Raw genomic sequence first — 21,377 nt, 5'->3', positions numbered from 1 at the left:
ACAGCCAACCCAACACAGAACACCTCCAAGAGACAACAGCACCTTGACAGCCACCATACTGACAGCAGCACTTAGGCAACCATGAGCAACACAATGGGCCCCATCCTGTTCCCCTTCTCAGGCTGATCGGGTGTGAAGTTGCACAAGTGGTCCATATATTAGAATTGACCAGCAAAGCATGTACACACATTCACACTGAAACACATACAGCAGAGAGCCTACTCACACAGAAAAAAGCCAGGAGCAGAATTTAATAAATGTTGTAGTTTAACCCTGGTAGTCAGTTAAGCAGAACGCAGCTGCAGCTTGCTCACTCCTCCACAGCAGGATGGGAGAGATGATGGGAAAGGTAGAAGTGAGAAAACTCATCAGTTGAGACCAAAACAGTTTAATAAGTAAAGCAAAAGCTGTGCACTCAAGCAAAGCAAAATAAGGAATTCATTGACTGCTTCCCATTGACAGGCAGGTGTTCAGCCATCTCCAGAAAAGCAGGGCTCCATCACATGTAACAATTACTTGGGAAGACAAACACCATCACTCTGAACCCTCCCCCTTTCCTCCTTTTTCCAGAGCTTCTATTGCTGAGTGTGATGTCCTATGGTACAGAAGATCCCTTTGGTCAGTTGGGGTCAGCTGTCCCAGCTGTGTCCCCTCCCCACATCTTCTGCACCCCCAGTCTACTTGCTGGTGGGGCAGCATGAGAAGCAGAAAATGCCTTGGTGCTGTGCAAGCACTGCTCAGCAATGACTAAAACATTGGTGTGTTAGCAACACTGTTTTCATCACAAATCTAAAACATAGCTCATTACAAGTTACTATGAAGTTAATTAACTCTACCCCAACTGAAACCAGTAGAATAAGCAGGACAGACCATGGTGATCAGGCACAGGCTTTGGCCAGACCAGCACTGACCAGCCACCTCCTCACAGGCACCTGGCTCCTTGCAGCCCTCTCCTTCCCAAACTTCCACAGGCTGCTTCTTCCACAATACACCTTGACCCTTCCCTTTCTCTGCCCCAGTCTCCACCCCAGTTCATAACACTCAGCAATAAATTTTCCCGCTATGGTCTCAGGTTTTCTCCATTTGTACCCAAATTTGATAGCTTGGACACTATTGCCTTGGTCCTCTGGGACTTCAAGGGCATCCCTGATGGCTTCCCCAGGCACTGAGGGCCTTGCAAGACAAGACTGCCCAGAAGGTCCCTGGTGCTCCTCCCTGTGCCATCTGGCCACTTCTCACATCTGCAGCCACCTGTGAGACCCAGCCAGGACACAGGGTGTTGCCCATACTGCTGGTCCCTTCTCATGCTCTTCTCTGTCACATCCTGCAATTTCTCCTGCCACATCCTATAAGTTCCCATGTCATGTACAGGTGGCTTCACCCCAGGGCAGGGCCTCACGAGGGGCCCAGCCATGAGGTCATCTCTCTGCAGCCTTCCCATCTGGTGTCTTTGATGACCTCATGATGCCTGCCTGCTCCTGGCCAATCACATTGCTGTCATGAGGTGACCTCACAGGCAACAGCTGAATCAGTTTGGCTTTGCATAACTCTTCTACTCTCCACTGCCTGAGCCACCGTCTGTGCCAGATCAGGGTTTGTGATGCAATAAGACAAGCAGCAAGAGAAGTGGCCTCACATTCTACCTCCCAGCCATGCCATCTTCACCTTCCTCTGCATTTCCCCTCTCCCAAGATCTCAGCACTGCTGGGTGGGTTTTGCGACATTCCAGGTGACATCACTGCGCCTGCCTCTAGTAGCTGGCCAATTCAGTTGCTTCCAAAGAAATGACTTCAAAATCCACCTCCCACCTACCATGCCTCTCCTTGCATCATCCTCTTCTGGCAACAGGAGTCACCTCCCAGACAACCTCCCACAACCCTTCCCCTTTACCTGCCTCTCCTCTCCCCTCCCCAGCACTGTGCTTTCTCCTGGGCAGGCAGCAACGTGCCCCCCCACCCCACGGGGACTGCAGAGCCCTGGTGGGACAGCTGGAGTGGTGGGAGGGCAGCCATGGGTGCCAAGGGCTCCTCAGAAAGGCAGGTGGAGGGTGAGGAGGTGGAGGGGAGCTCTGTGCAAAGGGGAGGCTGGTGTGCACAGAACCTTGCCTTGGAGGAACCCTCATGGTCACAGGTCCTTGATGACATGGCGAGTTGAAGCAGCCCACAGTCTGCTGGGAGGGCAGCAGGGCTGGGCACAAGGAACCCAGGGGATTCCTGCAGGGTGTGGAAGACAGCATTTTGACAGAGACACAGAATGTGCTGTCTAGGGCTGGTCTCTTCCTGACAGACAGGGTGGATCTGGCTGGGGATGGGAAGGAGGAGGGCAGCCATGGCTGCTACCACCATGAGATGGTGGAGAAGTAGGACAACTAGCAGAATGACAGTGTGGGACCGCAGGAGAGTTGATTTCTGTTAGCTGAGGCTCTGCTTGGACTGTTCTGGAGGACAAAGGGGCTGTGAGTCCCTCCTGGATCATCAGGGACAATGTTCTCAAAGCACAGGAAGAAGCCAGGCTGATGTGCAGGGAGTTGAACAGGGCCTGGCAAGAGGTCAGCATGGATTAACAAGGACCCCCCTGACTTAGGAGGTCCAACACCAGAAGGAAGTGCAGGGAGGCTGGAGGAGGAACAGCCTGCCCAGGAGGCAGACAGACACCTGACCTGTGGGCACAGGGATGGAGCCAGCAAAGCCAGAGCTCAGCAGTGGCTGGAAATGGCCATGCATGGGGAGGGTACCCAGAAGGGCTTCTCTAAATGTGTTGTCAGGACAAGGAAGGCAGCTGTGGGATCCGTGGTCCCAGTGGCCAGTGGGGCAGGGGAGAAGGTGACAAAGCCAGTGTAAATACAGCAATTCCTCAGAACCAAGATTCTCCCTGGAGAGTCCTGCCACACAGCAGGACTGTGACCGAGCTGCCAGAGCACTTAGGCCTTACACGAAGCCAGGGGCTCAGAAGGACAGTGTGTAGGTGGAAAGAGAGCAGCTCTGGGAAGACCAATTGCTGGTGCTGCCTGGCTGTGCTGCTGTGCTGAGACTTTCTCCCCTTCCCCTCTGCACACAGGCACTGCCCTGCAGCTTCACCAGGTTCTCAGAGGAAGGATCTTGGGCAAACGAGTTGCTGGAGGGTCCTTTATTGTGTTGAATAACAGAGAGAGAGATGTACCTCATTTACACAGCCTCTGGGTCAAATTCTACAGGTAGATATTGAATTAGAAGTGGGATGAATCATAAAATTTAATTGAGCACAACATTATCACAAGAAAAACAAAGAACCGCCCCCCCCCCAAGAACCTGAGAAGCCAGGCTGGGTATTTAATGAGTTACATTATGTATGCTTTGTAGAAAAAACCCGGGCAGTTTACTGCTTCTGAAAAGCACCCGCTCATCATTTTCTGCAGCGCATCGTTGAGCTCCTGGTTCCTCATGTTGTAGAGGAGGGGGTTCACTGCTGGAGGCACCACCGAGTACAGAACTGCCACCACCAGATCTAGAACTGGTCAGGTGAGGGATGGGGGCTTCAGGTAGGCAAACACTGCAGTGCTGATAAACAGGGAGACCACAGCCAGGTGAGGGAGGCACATGGAAAAGACTTTGTGGTGTCCCTGCTCAGAAGGGATAATCAGCACAGCCCTGAAGATCTGCACGTAGGAGAAAAGAATGAAAACAAAACATCCAAATGCCAAACAGACACTAAGCACAAGCAGGCCAGCTTCCCTGAGGTAGGAGTGTGAGCAGGAGAGCTTGAGGATGTGGGGGATTTCACAGAAGAACTGCCCCACAACATTGCCTTGGCAGAGTGGTAGTGTAAATGTATTGGCTGTGTGCAGCACAGCATTGAGAAACCCACTGCCCCAGGCAGCTGCTGCCATGTGGACACAAGCTCTGCTGCCCAGGAGGGTCCCGTAGTGCAGGGGTTGGCAGATGGCAACATAGCGGTCGTAGGCCATGATGGTGAGGACACAATACTCCACTGTGACAAAGAAGGCAAAGAAAAATACCTGTGCAGCACATCCCCAGTAGGAGATGGCCCTGCTGTCCCACAGGGAATTGGCCATGGATTTGGGGACAGTGGTGGAGATGGAGCCCAGGTCGAGGAGGGAGAGGTTGAGGAGGAAGAAGTACATGGGGGTGTGGAGGCGGTGGTCGCAGGCTATGGTAGTGATGATGAGGCCATTTCCCAGGAGGGCAGCCAGGTAGATGCCCAGGAAGAGCCAGAAGTGCAAGAGCTGCAGCTGTCTTGTGTCTGCAAATGCCAGGAGGAGGAACTCGGCGATGGAGCTGCTGTTGGACATTACCTTCCTCTGGGCATGGGGCACTGTTCAAGAGGGAAAGACGGTGACAAGTTAGAAGAGATCTGAGCAAAACCTAATGCATTTCGCAAAGAAACCCACCTGAAGCTGCCTCTTGTATTTCAGGAAGACCTTTGGCAGTCCATTCCATGGGTTGTTGGTGGTGCTGGCTGAGGGCACCACTGGGACCAGCGGGCTCTGCTCTGAGCTCCTGAGGAGTCAGTCCTGCCCTACAGCAGAAGGTAAATGGGCACATTGGCTGATATACAGATAAAATCCACTTGTTATATCAAAGAGCTTTTCAGCATTTTTGCTCCCAATTCAGGCAACAGCAGAGAAGAGCTGAGGGGATTTTGTTTTGTGTATTTTGTTCTAGTTTCCCACCCTCACTTAAGGAGTGCTTTTGTCAGGGAAAGAAGCAAATGTCCTAAAGATTGCCTGTCCTGAAGGAGTTTTGTCATTTGTATCACTGGGAGCCTGGAAATTAGGAGGGGATTGGGACACTTAACTCCCCAATTTGGCACAACAAAATTTGGCATGGCAAGACAACAGGCTTGGTCTGTGAAGTGCACCTGAATCCCACTCCCCCACCCCAGTCCAGTGATAATACAAAGAGGAGCAGCGGCAGGAGGAAGAAAATGCACAAATGCTACAGTGCTGCTGCTGCTGGAGGTAGGACAGGGACAGATGGTAGGGCATTTGGTAATTTCTTCTCTTCAGGGCTAAGCCACTGTGAAGGTAGCTGAGTCCCCATGGCCATAAGGGCAGAGGATCTGCTGGGTGGGAGAAAAGACCACGGGTTTTCCCCACTGATGGCAGGGAGGTGCCTGAATCCCCTTCCCATGGCATTTCTGGGAGCAGCTCCCTCACTCCCTGCCCCTGTCTCTGCTGCCTGGAGCTGTCCCTGTCAGCAGCTGCTTCTCCATCTGCTTGTCTCCTCCCTGTCCCTGCTCACAGACCCCATCCGACCCACTGTGTGCTCAGCTCTGCCCTGCAGACTCCTCCTGGCAGCTGGGCAGTGCCCAGGGACATCTCTGTGTGTGCAGGGGCTAAGGAGCACCTCAAACAAGTCCTAAGGACAACTGGGGTCTCGGTGCCTTCTCCAGAGGGGACAAATAAATTTTACTGTCATACTGCCCACCCACCCACCAAGATGATAAAAACTGAAAGCAAAGACTCCTTACCTTTCAGGAGAATGCTGCCTTGACATTCTTCTTGAAAGTGCCCTCGGAAACGTCCAGGGATAAGCTTCAGCTCTGAGCAAACCTGACCCATGCAGCACCCTCTCAACAGCAGAAGCACGCTGGTTTGCCCTTCCAGGGGTCATTTCTTTCAACCACACCTTCTCCCCACACTGCCATGGGGAGTTCCCTGTGCAGGTTGAGTGCTGACCCTGGCAGGCAGCAAAGTCCCTGCTCCATCACTCAGCCCCTGAAACACCAGGACCCTGCTCTGAAGGACAGCCCTGGGCACCCCTGCATGCACACCTGGCTTCACAGCCCTGCAGCTGGTGCCAGGAGAAGGCAGCCCTCATGCCCTGTCCCTCTGACAGGGCAGCAGGGAAGCCCTGCTCTGGAGCAAATCCTTCTCCTCTACACCAGAGAAACAAAGAGTCCTCCTGCCATATCCCATACACTGTCAGCTGTGCCATTGTTTGGAGATCCCTGTAGGAACTGAAGCTCTATTGCCCTGAACCCACAGACTTACCATGCAGAGGGCTGTGAAGATTTCTCCCGCAGTGATCTCTCAGCATCCTCCCACTCCACACCGCCTTTAAGCTCCCTCTGCCTTGCAGGTCTCCTCTCGATGCCTGCAGGCAGTGCCCCCAGCCCTGCTCCTGGGCAGAGCTGCCTCTGCAGCACTGCCCACTTGCCAGGAGCTCCCTCTGTCCCAGGAGCCCAGCCCAGCTCAGCAGCAGAGGACCAGCCCATGGTGACACTTCTTCCCTCTCTGGGCTCCCTCAAGGTGTCCCTGGGCCTCCAGGGGAACCTGCTGGGAAACAGGCTGAAGCATTCACTGATGTTCCCTCCCACACCTGGGGAGAGACACTCCTTTCTCAGCAGGGTCATTGCTCTGCTGAGAGACAGACTTAGGTCCAAGAATCAACTTTTCTGAGAATCATAGAATCATTGAGGTTGGAAAAGAACCTTAAGTCCACCAAGTCCAACCATGAACCTAACACCAGCAAGTCCACTAGTAAACTGTGTCCCTAAACACTGTGTCTTTTACATACCTCCAAGGAGAGTGACTCAACAACTTCCTGGGCAGCCTCTTTCTTGTGCCATCATTGGGAAGGACACGCAGACAGTGACAGGCAGAGATCTTCTTTAGCCCTGCGGAGGGAAGGGAGTCAGCTGAGTCCATGGAGGCACCTCATCCTGGGTCTGTAGTCCTGGGGCTGGAAGGGGACTCAGCTCCCTCTCATGCCCACCACAAACCCACAGGAGGTGGGATTCCACTTGCCTCAGTGCAGGTCTGCATTAAATAGGCACCTGCATGTCAGCTCCTTGTCTCAGCTCCCATGCTAACTAATGGTGATGGAGGCCAGGAGTGAGGTGTTCAGATGCAAATGTCTGGTGACATTGGAGGTGCCAGAGGTGGTCAAAGAGGTGTGCAGGTTATAAAGACAGATCAAATTTATGTGCAGGCTGACTGATATAGAGACAGGAAAACATCTGAGTTCCACTTCTTAGCAGCCCCTGGGAATTTTCTTTGGTCAACTGAAATGACAGCTGGTGCCCAAATTAAGGGCAATGGAACCTGTCCCTCCTCATGATGTTCAGGGTGGCCTATAGAGCTATTCCTCCAACCAAATGGAGTCTTGTGCCATAGGGAGAGCTCTTCTCCATCTTTTTGCATTTACTAGATCTTAGTGACAATATTGGCTGTTGTCTCATGTTCAGCCCCACAGTGGGTTACAGAATTCAGAGTAGCTACTCAATTCCAGGTTCAGATCCAGGCCCACAGAGCTACAGGAGATGCCAGGGATGGCATGGAAGTCACAGGTCCTACACGAAAAGCAATTGTCCTTCAGGAAGGGTCTGTGACAGACCCCCCAGATGGCATCTCGCACAGTATGATTTGGTGCCTTTGTGCCATTGCCAGTTGGCATCAGAGGCACCAGTCATCGGATGCCATCAGAGAGGCAAATTCTGTCCTTCTTCTACCCATTAGCTGCAGATATTGCGTGAACAGAAAGCACATCACACCGGGGTCCTTTCTCACTCCCTTGATGATCCAACCAAGGAAGAGCCCAAGCATTTGAACAGTGTTCCTGGGTACATCTTGCCTTCAAGGACAGCATCGTCCAAGCACAACCATACTTCATACCAAAACTCAGCTGAAACTCAAAAGGCAATTCAAGGGCACCAAGAGGAGATGTTGCTACGTCAGGAACAGTTAAAGAAGAAAGAGAGATACTACGGGACCACTGCTACATTAAGTGAGAGTAGGTTTAGAGAATTCTGAGATTGGCTATGTCGTCTTTGCCTCAGTTACCACCAGCAAGGTCTCCCGGGCCTTTGTGCTTTGAGGCAGGACTCTGGAAGGGAAAGGGGAACAACCAGTGGTAGATGAGGATCATGCCAGGGCTTACGTAGCAAGCCACACCCTTACCACTGCATGGGACCAAAGGGGCTGCAATCAAGGGTACTGAGAGAGTGGTTTTCACCAGGAAGTGCTGGTCTGTTCTGATCCCAGTAAGGAAGGCACTTAGACTCTGTGAGGCATCATTTAAAATGCTGTTCCTTAGGTCTAGCACTCTAAGGAGAGAATTGTACAGATAATCTCATGTTCCTTTAGATGGCTGGAACCCCAAGAGGTGTAGCATGGAGGCAGGAAGGAAGAGGAGGGTAGATGCCCCCTGTATGAAGGGGAAGCTTGGATTTATGGAGGTGCTCCATGTGACAGGCAACAGGTTGGGTTAGCTTTTGTCACTGAGGATCAGAGGAGTCTGTAACAGTGACATTGTGCTGGCAGTTACAAACTACCTGATGATGGGAGAGGAAACAGAAAAGGTCTTTTGTCAGCACTCGAGGAATTCCCCAGGTTAATGATCAGGTGCCTATGGGGGACTGGGAGTGCCCTGGCATTCACTGGTCAGGCAAAGCAACAGGGTGCCAACAGCCTGAAGGATCTTGGGACAACTTCTTAACAGAACTGCTACGTGGGTCAACAAGGCTGATGGTCACCTGGACCTGACCCTGGCCCACAAGGAAAAGCTGGTCAGGATGTGATCACCAGCGTCAGCCTTGGCTCTCATGACCATGAAACAGTGGGGTCTCAGACACCAAAGCACAGTGAGGGAGGCCAGCAGCAGAGCACAGACTCTGGACACCAGACAAGAAGTCTTTGACATACTTGGGAGACTGGTAGAGGTGGTGCCATGGGAAGCAGCTCTGAAGGGTGAAGAAGCATGAGCAAATCTGAGAGGCCTGACAGGACAGCCTCCTCCAAGCACAAGAAACATCTCTCCAAGTACCCATGCAAAGAAGCATTCCCCTCAGGAGAGAGCTCTTGCCACTAAATGAGAACAATTAGCAATGAGAGAAAAATTATTGATGTAAAAACTTAATGTCAGAGGTTACACACCTTGAACTTAATCGTTACCTTGTCAAGTAAGAGTGAATGACAGGAATGAAGTTAAAGAAATTACAGAACTTATGTTTACCGACATGAAGTGCTTTTTTACAATAGGCCACCCTGAGGGAGTCTGGATCAGCACAAGGCTTTGTGTTTCAAGAAAAGAACACCAAATGCATGGCACCAAATGAACTCCTGGAGCCTTGCAAAAGCACTCAGAACTCCAAGAGCACAGAGGTGCCTCAGGGAGGTCCTCCCCTCACACATCTTGAGGTGTTTCCTCAACTGATATGTCTCAGATCCATGAATGATAGAGAAACATGGTCATTACCTGAGGAAAGCCTGGAGAGCTGCTTAACTTTTCAGTAGTGATTAGGCAGTGATTGGAGGTATGTAGTGATGTGAGAAAGGGTGGAGGGAAGTCAGTGACAATCAGAGTGATGATTCAGGACTTTAGCAAATCCTTACAACCATGCCTGAGCCCAGCAATGGAAAGCAGTTGATGTCTGTAGGTGGAGGAGGAGTAGGTGTGCCCTGGGAGTGTGGCTGCAGCACCCTGCACAAACCAGGGGTTACAGGAGAAGTTTCTGTCATAGGAGCATGCCTCGGCCTGGCAGATGGGGAATGCCCACTGCTGGGGGCGGCTGAACACTGCTCCTCATGGCCTGTGAGCCAACCTTCCTGTCTTCCTCTCCTTCACTACCCACACTTGCCTGGAATTCAGGCAACATCCACAAGCCCGGAGAATGCATGAACCTCCTGGAGTGAGGTCTCATTACTGCAGGGGACATGAGAACCTTTTGGGAGACACATGCGAGTGCAGGGTGAGAGATGGTTTGTCAGTCTTGGCCCTCAGTGTGGCTTCAGGCGGCCCCAGAATTTTTGGGTTTTCTTCTGCTTTTCACTTTCTTAGGGTCTCGTTCATGCTTTCAGTATCTGCACTATCCTGCCCAAAGAGCTACAGAGCCACCAGTGACATCACAATGGTCTGCATGAACAAGTTACATGCTCCAGCTCTATAAGCCACTCAGCCACTAGTGACATCATAAGCACCTGCATAGCAGGAGTGTCCCCACTGCCAACACCCCAGCTTCTTCCCCTCCACCTCCATCTCTGTTTCCCATCACCTGGGACATGTCACCTACTCAATCACATGTGACATCACAAGCACCTGCACAAGCCAGCAGCCTGTTTCTGCCCTATCACCAACTCAGCCTCCACTGACATCACAAGCACCTGCACATGCCCGGTGCAGGCTCATCCCAAACAAACACCAGTGACATCACAAGCAGTTGCACCTGTACTTTCCATGCTCAGCTCTAGGAGCTGCTGAGCCACCTCTCACCTCACAAGCACCTGCACAGGAGGAGCGTCCCCCCTGCCAACACCCCAGCTTCTTCTCCATCTCCATCTCTGTCTCCCACCTCCCTGTGCTCTTCTCCCTCCCAGGCACCTTTCTCACCCACTCCAGCACCTCCCAATGCCTCTGTCTCTCACTGTGTTTGTCTGGCAGATGTTACCTCAGAAGCATCATCCCAGCCAGGTCACCTGCATCTCCTTCTCATCTCCCTCTGTTGTCACCATGACTGTGCCAGCTGTCTGATGCGATTTTTGACCTCAAAGACCCTTTTGTCCTGCCTTCCTTCTGCTGTTAAATCCTGTTCCTGCAAAAGAAGTGATAAGCCCTCAGTGCCACCTCTGCGGCATCACACTTGCATCTTCTGGAGCTGGACAGCTGGTGGGAACTGTCACCATCAGCCCTGGCTGTGCTTGAAGTCTTCTCCTAGCACAGGCGCAGCTCTGGGTGTGCTCGGGTGCGTACCACGCTTCCTGAAGGAGACCAGCAACACTCAAAGCTACTCCCAGGCAGTGTCCTGCTGGGAAAAGCTGAGTTGAAGGCAGGTTGGCAGCAGGTGCTGAGGCTGGTCCAGGGGGCTCCCTGTCCCCCACTGTGGCCACAGGTCCCACGTCTGACTCCTTTCAGCAGGACTTTGGAAAGGCCGTTCCCAGGTGCAGGTGCCAGGCCAAGATTTTGGAGCAGAAATTGCCCCCTCTCCTGAAGGCCTCAGCCCTCAACTGGCCTCTGTCCCCAGACTACCAAAACTTCCAAGCAGGGTCTCCCTCTAATTATATTATCTTCAGTTTTGAGAAAAGAAACCATCTACTTTGACATTCACTAGTCTGACTAAGACTGTTAGAGGGTGATTCAGGCTTCAGTTCCAGAACAACAGAATTTCAACTACAGAATCTCAGCCACCACCGCCATGATCCTCTTGTCAGTGACCCACAAACACTTCATTGTAAAAAAATCGAACAGCTAATAAAAAGTATCCTCTCTCCCCTAATCTTTGTGGTGAACGATGGTACAAGAGCTTTGCTTACCCCTTGTCTCCCAGCCCAGCTAGAAATGGCATTAGCAGCACTGAGCTTTTACAGGACGTGAAGAAAACATTTCGGGCAGCATGCATGCATGCTGCTGCATAGGCTTTGAACTAGCCCTGGTGAAGAAGCTGGCCAGCACATTGTCACTAGAGGACACTCGGGCTGCAAGAGTATGCATTTCCCATCATTCACTTACCTGGAGGGAGGTCTGCTCTGATGGCCCCAGGACAGAAGGACATGCACTGCACAGGCAAGCCTTTACAGATGAGTCTCTTGGACTGGCCAGGGCAGTCATCACCTAGGGCAGAGGACAAGCGTGAAGAAGCAGTGAAGTTCTGGCTTGTTTTTCAAGCCAAAGAGGCAATTTCACCTGGAGGGGCTACTCCTGAACAGCTTCAGAAGTCCCAGCAGCCTGAAAGCAGGCACAGCTTACTCAAAGTGTGGGCTGAGTGTTGAGGATTTCTTGGCTGGGCGAGGGCATGTGAGCAATCCAGCCTTTAGCTGGGAACGAAGCATAAGTTTACAAAGTGCTGAAGCGGACAAGGACGCTGTGTCCTTGTACACTAGGAAAAGGAAGATAAGAAGAGCCTGACAAACAACTCCTGGATGCTGAAGAATGAGATAAGTAACCGCTGGACACCTCGTGAAGAAGCTTGAACAGCCAATAGAGGATAAGATAGAGCTGCGTGAAACAGAGTATTGTACCAATTAGAGTATTGTATAAGGCGCATGCATAAGCGCATAAGGTATATAACTGTGTTGAAAGTTGTAGTAAATGGGCTTCACTTGATCACATTGGTCTGTGTGTGATGTCCTCTGTAGATCCTCCACGGCAGCTGAGCACTTTGGACCCCACTAATGCAGGCCAAAAAGAAAGAGTGCTCACCTTGCCTGAATGAATTGCTGGAGACTCGTTACTCACTTGGTGCAGGCGTGAACTCCGTGTTCGACCTGTGACATCCACAGGTGGCATATGCTGGAGCTGCATACTTCCCATTCCTTGTCACGGAGGAGCTGGAGAGCAGCAAGGAAGACTCACAGCCAGTCCTGTCTTTAGCTGTCTGGAGATCACTCGCTCCCAGCCCTCAACACCAAGGCTGAGCCCAGGTCCTGCAGCAGGATGCAGCAGAGCCATTTCCCCATTCCCCTGGGGCAGCTGTCCCAGTGCTCAACAGGCAAACTGCCCGGACTGTGTACATCAGTGCCTTGTCGAGCAGCACTGGGCCGAGGGGCAGCTGCCACGGGAGAGCGACCCTGTGCTGAGCAGGATCTTTGCCTTCTGGCCAGTCCATGATAGCTTGCAAGATTGCTGGGCTACTGGGGTTTCCTGTGCGAGCCCGTTGTGCGGTCAGTGCAACCCACTTACTCCACATAGCATCAGTTGCATGATGTGTAGAGGAGACCCTGCCTTTGAACATCCAGCCCAGCACCATCAGTCAGTGTGCTAAGAGGAGCTGTGTTTCAGTACCAACCACTTCTGAGGCAGCTCAAACTCCTTCATATGCTGCCAATATCTCTTTCTCCGTTGGAGTATAGCGAGCCTCTGATCCTTTCTATACCAGACTCCAAAACCTCAGGGGTTGACCTCAGGTCTCCCCCAGTGCATTCTTCTAGAGGCTCCAGGTGGGGCCATTCTCCCTGGCTGCTATCTAGAGTCCATTTTTAACATCTTGCCCTGCAAGGTCTGGCCCAAGGGCTACTGCATGAACTATCTCCCATTTAATTTGTTCAAAGGCTTGTTGTTCAGGACCCCACTTAAAATCATTCTTATTCTGGGTCAACTGATAGAGCAGGCTTACATTCAGACTGCAATTTGGAATATACATTCTCTAAAAACCCACAAAACATAAGAAATCTGTGTTTCCTTTTCATTAGTCAGTGGAGACATAGCTGCTATTTTGTTGATCACATCCATTGGGATCTGATGACATCCATCTTGCCATTTTATTCCTAACAACTAGATCTCCTGTGCAGGTCCCTTGACCTTATTTTGTGTTATGGCTTCCAGAAGAATTTAGATTACTTTCTTCCCTTTCTCAAAAACTCCTGCTGTGTTGCCCCATACGATGATGTCATCAATGTATTGCAGGTGTTCCAGAGCTGCTCCCTTCTCCAGTGCAGCCTGGATCAGTCCATGCAAATGGTGGGGCTGTGTTTCCTCCCCTGGGGCAGTTGATTCCAGGTGCCCCTCCAAGGGAAATCAAACTGTGGCCGGCACTCTGCTGCCAAAGGGATTGAGAAAAATGCATTAACAATATCAGTTGTGGCATACCACTTGGCTGCCTTTGACTCCAGTTCATATTGAAGTTGTAGCATGTCTGGCACGGCAGCACTCAGTGGCAGCATGACTTCATTCAGGCCACAAAAGTCAACTATTAGTCTCCACTCTCCATTAGATTTTTGCACTGGCCATATGGGGCCGTTAAAAGGATGAGCGAGTCCTAGTGATCACCCCTTGGCTCTCCAGCTGATGAATCCACTTATGGCTGGGAATCAGGGAGTCTCGGTTGGTGCAATATTGCCGTTGATGCACTGTTGTGGTAGCGACTGGCACCTGTTGTTCTTTAACCTCCAGCAACCCCTCAACAGAAGGCTCCTCCAAGAGACCGTGCAAGGTAGACTGCTGCTCAATTCCTTCTGTCTCTAAGGTAGCTATACCAAAGGCCCACTCATGCCCTCTTGGATCCTTGAAATACCCTCTCCTGAGATAATCTATGCCAAGCATGCACAGAGTCTCTGGGCCAGCAACAATGGGGTGGTTTGCCACTCATTCACGGTGAGGCTTGCTTCAGCCTCCAGGACAGTTAACTGTTGTGATCCCCCTGGCTCCCCAGAAATACAGAGGGGTTCTACCCCTTCCTAGCTTGATGGCATTAGAGTACACGGTGCACTGGTGTCCACTAGAGCCTTATATTCTCATAGGTCTGACGTGCCAGGCCATTGACTCCTCACAGTCCAGTAAACCCAGTTATCCCTCTCCTTCACCTGGCTGGAGGCAGGGCCCTTTTAGTCTTGGTCTGTCGCGGTAGAGACGGACACGACAAGTAATAGATCACGCAAAATGGCTACTTTATTGTTCTAACACACCTTTTTATCCCCTTCTTCAGAGTATGTGTTAGTATATGATTGGCTTAGTTAGTAACTAACAATTCATGATTGGTGAGTTTGTCAGGACGGTTCTTCTTATCACTATCTTGTTTTCGTACTGGTCTTCTCGGATCTTTCCAGACTTCTCAAGGATATACTACAAGCTGCTCAAGGTCGCACTGTTCTCGAACTGTCAGGAATTCCGTAGACTTGTTGCATTCCCCCGACAATTCCCCCTTTTTGTATTTGTGCTAAAATTATCATCCCGGCTGCCCTCTGCAGGGCCCTTTGCAGAAGGCCGAAAAGACAGGGCAACATTAGAAGCATAGTTATCACAATCAAGATCACTACCCCCACAGTCTTGAGCAGAGATATCAACCATCCAGACAATCCCCAACCCTCAAATATCTTTGTCCTTGTGCTAAAAGCAAGAAATCAATTCCAGCTCTATTTTATAGCGTAGCATGTCTGACACTATCAATGTCTAGCGGTAAATCTGATAATACTACACCAGTCTGTATTCAGGGACCCCAGAATTTGTGATTCCTGGGGTGGCAATGAGGGTTAATGCCCGATCCGTGAAAACCAGGCATTCCCATCCATTGAGTCCATGACCTGCTGCACAGGGGTCTCCATCAATAAGTTCTTAAACTTTGTCAATGTCAGTGTAACCCCCTATTAAACCTGTGAAAAAGGGATTGCTTGGTGTTGTTGTAGTAAGGTATAAGAAATCTTGTCCGGTCACGTCAGCCAGGGTCATCCAGATGTTTTCTTTGGTTTGCGGTGGTACCCACGACTATGTCCATCCGAGGACTGTGAGGTAGATGAACCATCTGTACCTTCTTGTGCTGTCTTGCTCCACAAATTCAGCCCAGCAATCGGTAGGTGCCAGCTTTATGTGGGCGTCCCCACGGAGGCAACGGTGGCCTTGCCGTACACCAGTCCGATGCTCTTCAGAAAATCCTGGTATTTATACATTAGTAGAGGAACGGATTTCAGCACACGTGGCCAGCGGGTGCCAAAAATCCGCCTCATTTGCAACCTATGACGCATGCGCTCGCTGGCCAGGCGCGCTGCATGAGTCATAGTCATCCTCTCTATTGGTTCATGGACTTTGTGATGCGGTTGCAATGCACAGAGAATCTTGACCTGTTATATTGGTCAAGGTGACCTACACTTAGTTTTTGGTTGAGGTGGTATTCATATTGCTGCACCCTCTGGGATGTTCCAGATGATGATGGTCGTACAAATCAAGCGGGAGTCCATTGTGGGCCTGTATCTGTAGAAACACAAGCATAACCTCGCCTCCAGGTTAATAGCTCACATGGTCCACTCCACTGACCAGTAACTAAATCTTTAATGTGTACTTTGATGCCTCTTTGTAAATTCTGTGTTGAAAAAAGAGAAGTGTTGAAAAAAGGAGGTAGAGAAGAATTATCCCCATAATAGAGAAAGCTAAGAACATAAACCACGTTATCTAAACATGCCTGTGGTGGTTCCACAATCATTCCCCCTTTTTGTTTTTGAAGCTGCTGCTTCAGTGTGCCATGTGCACGCAGCTCTACTATTTGTGGAGAACCATTTTGATACACTACTTTGCTGTTCCAGTTGTTGTTTTCATACCATACTACTGCTGCTTTACCTGTTTTTCCAGAACCATCTGTGAAGACAGTAGAGCCTTTCACAGGTTCCGGCTGGCTTAAGCTTTTATGACCAAATGGTATTTCTCGAGCAAATTTCAGGAGCGGGTGCGATGGTAGATGATATGAGATCTGTCCTTGAAAATCCACCATAGCCACTTGCAGCTTGTAATTGTTTGCCAGACACCATTCAAAGTACCAATTTTGGACAGGTAAAACAATAGTAGCTGGATCACGTCATGTTAGTTCTACACATCGTTTTCTGGCTTTTATGATTACATCAGCAATAAGTTCAAACAAGCCAGGAGCAGTATTTCGTGGCCAGAAATGACAAAAACATCCATTCTAAAATATGTAATGGGTCATCCCACTCAGAATTCCACTGCACCAAAGCACCAAATGGCACAGTTTTGTCAATTAGTACAAAGAATTGTACCAACTGAGACAGATCAATTTGAGAAACAAATTTCTTGTGTATACATTGTTCCACCCTGTGAATTACGTTTAACGCTTCCTTATTCAATATTCTGGGTTCTGTTGGATCATTGGAATTTTTTAATAAGTTCAATAGAGGTTGTAACTGCGAATTGGTCAGTCCAAGATAGGGCCTGATCCAGTTCAAGGATCCCATTAATTTCTGTACATCACTGAGTGTCTTAACTGCAGGGTTAAGTTTCATAGGTTGAGGCACAACCTGCTTATTTGTAATTGTCATTCCCAAATATTTCCAGGGTGCTATTTTTTGCTCTTTTTCAGGGGCAATAACTAACTCATATTGTTGTGGCAAATTCGTGGCCAAATTTTTCATGCCATTCAACTGCTCCTTGTTGTCTGACGCTAACAGAATGTCATCCATATAGTGATAACTATAACTAGTAGGGAATTTTTCCCTTACAGGTGACAGAGCTTGTGCAACAAATGATTGACAAGTGGTTGGTGAATTTTTCATGCCCTGCGGCAGAACTCTCCATTGATATCTTTTTGCCAGTTCTGCATGGTTGATAGAAGACACAGAGAATGCAAAAATTTTTTAAATTTTTTGTCTTGGGAAGCTAATGGAATTGTAAAAAACCCCAACCCTTAAGGTCCATGACAATGATTTCCCAATCTTGAGGGATCATGGCAGGTGAAGGCATGCCTGGTTGCAGAGCCCCCATCGTGGCCATGACAGCATTGACTTGCCACAGGTCATGCAAAAATCGCCATTTTCCTGATTTCTTTTTTTTTTTTTTTTTCTTTTTTTTTTTCACAAACACTGGAGCATTCCACAGACTGTGAGATGGTTCAATGTGTCCGGCAGCTAGTTGTTCTGCTACCAATTCTTGCAGGGCCTTTAATTTTTTCAATTGGTAGGGGCCACTGATCCACCCACACAGGGTTATTTGTTAACCAAGTTAAAACAAGCATGGGTTGTCTAACACCCTGCAGCACAGTGGCCCCCGTTAAAAATCTGTGATAATTCTCACCCCCCACTGCGACAAGCAATCCCTCCCCCATAAATTGAGGGCAGCTGCCATCACATATGGTTTAATAACTGCCTGTTGGCCCTCAGGATTGGTAATCGGAACTGGAGTGGCTGCCATCTTTGCTCGTGTGAATCCTCCCAGCCCCACTACTCCCATACCAGCCTCCTCTGTTGGCCAGGTAGACGGCCACAGATAATCGGCAATAATAGTCACATCAGCTCCGGTGTCCAGGAGCCCTGCAAGCCTTACTGTAGTCAGGGATCTTCCGTGATTTGACAGTGTGCACGTCATATGTGGCCAGGATGATGAGACAGTCTGAGACCAGCAGACCTGAGGGGGTCCCGTAGAGCCAAAGCCTCCATTGCATCGCAGTCGCTGTTCTGCTTTCAAAATACAACTCGAAAAAAGAATAAGTTGAGCAATGCAAGCATCTTTTGGGACTGTTACTGGTGGGTAGGGGGTTGAAACCATCGCGCAAATTTGACCTGTAAAAGCAGCATCAATAACTCCCACATGCACGATTATTCCATTTAACGTGCTACCTGATCTTACCGGTAGCAACGCACTTAGTCCCCGTCCTATAGGACCCCTTGCATTAAGAGGGACCTTAACGATGTCTTTCTTGACTAGAGTTACTGTGTCGGCGGTGGATACATCGAACCCTGCTGAGCCAGCTGTTGCAGCTGACAATTGTTCGCAGAGAGGAATTGGCCGGCTGTCAGGACGGGATTTGTTCTCCTTGCGCGCCCTCTCACACTCGTTTTGTGGTTTTCCTGTAGCGGCTATCCATTAGCATGAAATTTGGAATGACATTGTTTTGCAAAGTGTCCTAATTTCCCACATTTCTTGCAAGTAATCTCCGGTGAGTGGTGCACTGGTTGTTTACCTGGTGATGTTTTGGGTGGAGAAGTTACCATGATGTGCCCTTCACTGCCACACCCAAAGCACTTTCCAGAATTTCTCATAGCATTGGCTAGGGTGGCCACTGTGTGTTCCAGTGTCCCAACTTTAGAACATGCAGCTACCATGTCGGGAACAGAAGGATCTCCTGGCAGAGCCTGTATGATCTTTTGACAGTCCTCATTAGCATTATCTTTTGCCAACTGCTTGCATAGCATTTGTCTTAAGACCTCATCTTCTACCTGTTTTTCCAGGGCAGCAGATATTTTTTCTACAAGTTGTAAAAAGGGTTCTGTGGGGCCTTGGCGGATAGTGATGTATTTTTGCTTTGGAGCTGCCATATCCATGGTTCGCTTTATTGCCATAAGGCCTATATTTCGTGCTTGTTCGAGAGCCAGCGGAGGCCATGTAACCTGTAGCTGAGGGTTACTATACTGCCCTTCACCAAGCAAAGCATCCTCTCCAAGGCCTAATCTCGGGTCACCCTGTGGCAGTCGTGAATTATGCAGCGCCGCCACGCGTGCCATCTGCCTCCAGGTGGATTGAAATACTTGCAATTGTACGGGCTGAAACAGCACTTGTGCTAGATGCATAATATCATATGGACACAGCAGATCTGTGCTAATTATACGAATAAGTTGCATTACCTCAGGAGATTGATTCCAAATTTTTGTACTTTATTCTGCAAATCCTGCACTACTCTCCAGCCTATGGGATTGTGCTCATCGTGCCGGTTTGTGCCTGCAGCAGCTTTGAAAACAGGAAGTGTAACAGGAGCCTCTGCTGCATTATCTAGAGGCTTTAGAAATGCTGGTGTTAGAGAGCACGGGCTGAGGCGTTCTACTAGATCCCAGTTGCCGGAGTCGGCAGCATATCTTCTAACTCCCTCCCAAAATTGATCAGGGGATCTCGGGACCACGGTTACTGTGGACGGAGGGAGAGTCCATGGCAGGGGTTCTTTCGGTATGGTTTTATCTGCGAGCTGCAGAGATCGCATAATGTCAATTAGAGATTTTTCTGCCTCAGTTTCATTTTGGCTCTCACTTTCCGTTTGGCCCTCATATTCAGTTTGACTCTCACTGTCCTTTCAGCCCTCAATTTCATTACGGCCCGCACTTTCCGGCTCGGTGTTAGTCACCGCATTTTTCTCCTCGGGGGGGGCTGATGGAGTCACCCCTTCCACTGCCGCACCAGTAGGTGAGGAGGGCCCCTCATCGCCCGGTAAAGTAACTAATGGTGTAGGAGGAGGAGGTGAATAAGGGTATGATCTGATTTTGCTCGAGGTGTTTTCTGCCCACTACTGCTGATATTGCAGCATCGGCCGCAGCTGTTACTTGAGCAGAAACTTTTTCATTGATAACATTTTCTGATTTCTCATCTTTCTTTTGCTGATCTTTCGCATCACATTCTGCTTTCCATTCCTTCAGGGTCTCACGTAATAGACGCCATACGATCGCCAACTTACAGAGCTCTTTCTGTCCTTTAGAGATCTCATCAAACAGTTGGTAAAAGATAATGCTAATGAGGACTGTCAAAAGATCATACAGGCTCTGCCAGGAGATCCTTCTGTCCCTGACATGGTAGCTGCATGTTCTAAAGTTGGGACGCTGGTACACACAGTGACCACCCTAGCCAATGCTATGAGAAATTCTGGAAAGTGCTTTGGGCGTGGCAGCGAAGGGCACATCATGGTAACTTCTCCACACAAAACATCACCAGGTAAACAACCAGTGCACCACTCACCGGAGATTACTTGCAAGAAATGTGGGAAATCAGGACACTTTGCAAAACAGTGTCATTCCAAATTTCATGCTAATGGACAGCCGCTACAGGAAAACCACAAAATGAGTGTGAGAGGGCGCGCAAGGAGAACAAATCCCGTCCTGACAGCCGGCCAATTCCTCTCTGCGAACAATTGTCAGCTGCAACAGCTGGCTCAGCAGGGTTGGATGTATCCACCACCGACACAGTAACTCTAGCCACGAAAGACATCATTAAGGTCCCTCTTAATGCAAGGGGTCCTATAGGACGGGGACTGAGTGCATTGCTACCGGTAAGATCAGGTAGCACGTTGAATGGAATAATCGTGCATGTGGGAGTTATTGATGCTGCTTTTACAGGTCAAATTTGTGCGATGATTTCGACCCCCTACCCACCAGTACCAATCCCTAAAGGTACTCGCATTGCTCAACTTGTTCCTTTTTCGAGTTCTATTTCAAAAGCAGAACAGCGACTGCGATGCGCTGGAGGCTTCAGCTCCACGGGACCCCCTCAGGTCTGCTGGTCTCAGACTGTCTCATCATCCTGACCACATATGACGTGCACACTGTCGAATCATGGAAGATCTCCGACTACAATAAGGCTTGCAGGGCTCCTGGACACCGGAGCTGATGTGACTATTATTGCCGATTATCTGTGGCCGTCTACCTGGCCAACAGAGGAGGCTGGTATGGGAGTAGTGGGGCTGGGAGGATTCACACGTGCAAAGATAGCAGCCACTCCAGTTCCAATTGCCAATCCTGAGGGCCAACAGGCAGTTATTAAACCATATGTGATGGCAGCTGCCCTCAATTTATGGGGGAGGGATTGCTTGTCGCAGTGGGGGGTGAGAATTATCACAGATTTTTAACGGGGGCCACTGTGCTGCAGGGTGTTAGACAACCCATGCTTGTTTTAACTTGGTTAACAAATAACCCTGTGTGGGTGGATCAGTGGCCCCTACCAATTGAAAAAATTAAAGGCCCTGCAAGAATTGGTAGCAGAACAACTAGCTGCCGGACACATTGAACCATCTCACAGTCTGTGGAATGCTCCAGTGTTTGTGAAAAAAAAAAAGAAGAAAAAAAAAAAGAAATCAGGAAAATGGCGATTTTTGCATGACCTGTGGCAAGTCAATGCTGTCATGGCCATGATGGGGGCTCTGCAACGAGGCATGCCTTCAGCTGCCATGATCCCTCAAGATTGGGAAATCATTGTCATGGACCTTAAGGGTTGTTTTTTTTTTTACAATTCCACTAGCTTCCCAAGACAAAAAAA

General features: G+C 49.7%; 1 pseudogene; it reads right to left on the bottom strand.

Annotated features, from left to right (window-relative positions):
* Positions 1 to 3,321: 3,321 nt before the first annotated feature.
* On the bottom strand, positions 3,322 to 6,038 carry LOC126046411 (olfactory receptor 14C36-like; annotated as a pseudogene).
* Between the last annotated feature and the right edge of the window lie 15,339 nt (positions 6,039 to 21,377).

Source organism: Accipiter gentilis, chromosome 16 (genome assembly GCF_929443795.1).
Source record: "Accipiter gentilis chromosome 16, bAccGen1.1, whole genome shotgun sequence".
Lineage (NCBI taxonomy): Eukaryota > Metazoa > Chordata > Aves > Accipitriformes > Accipitridae > Astur > Astur gentilis.
This window is presented reverse-complemented; position numbering and strand designations above follow the sequence as displayed.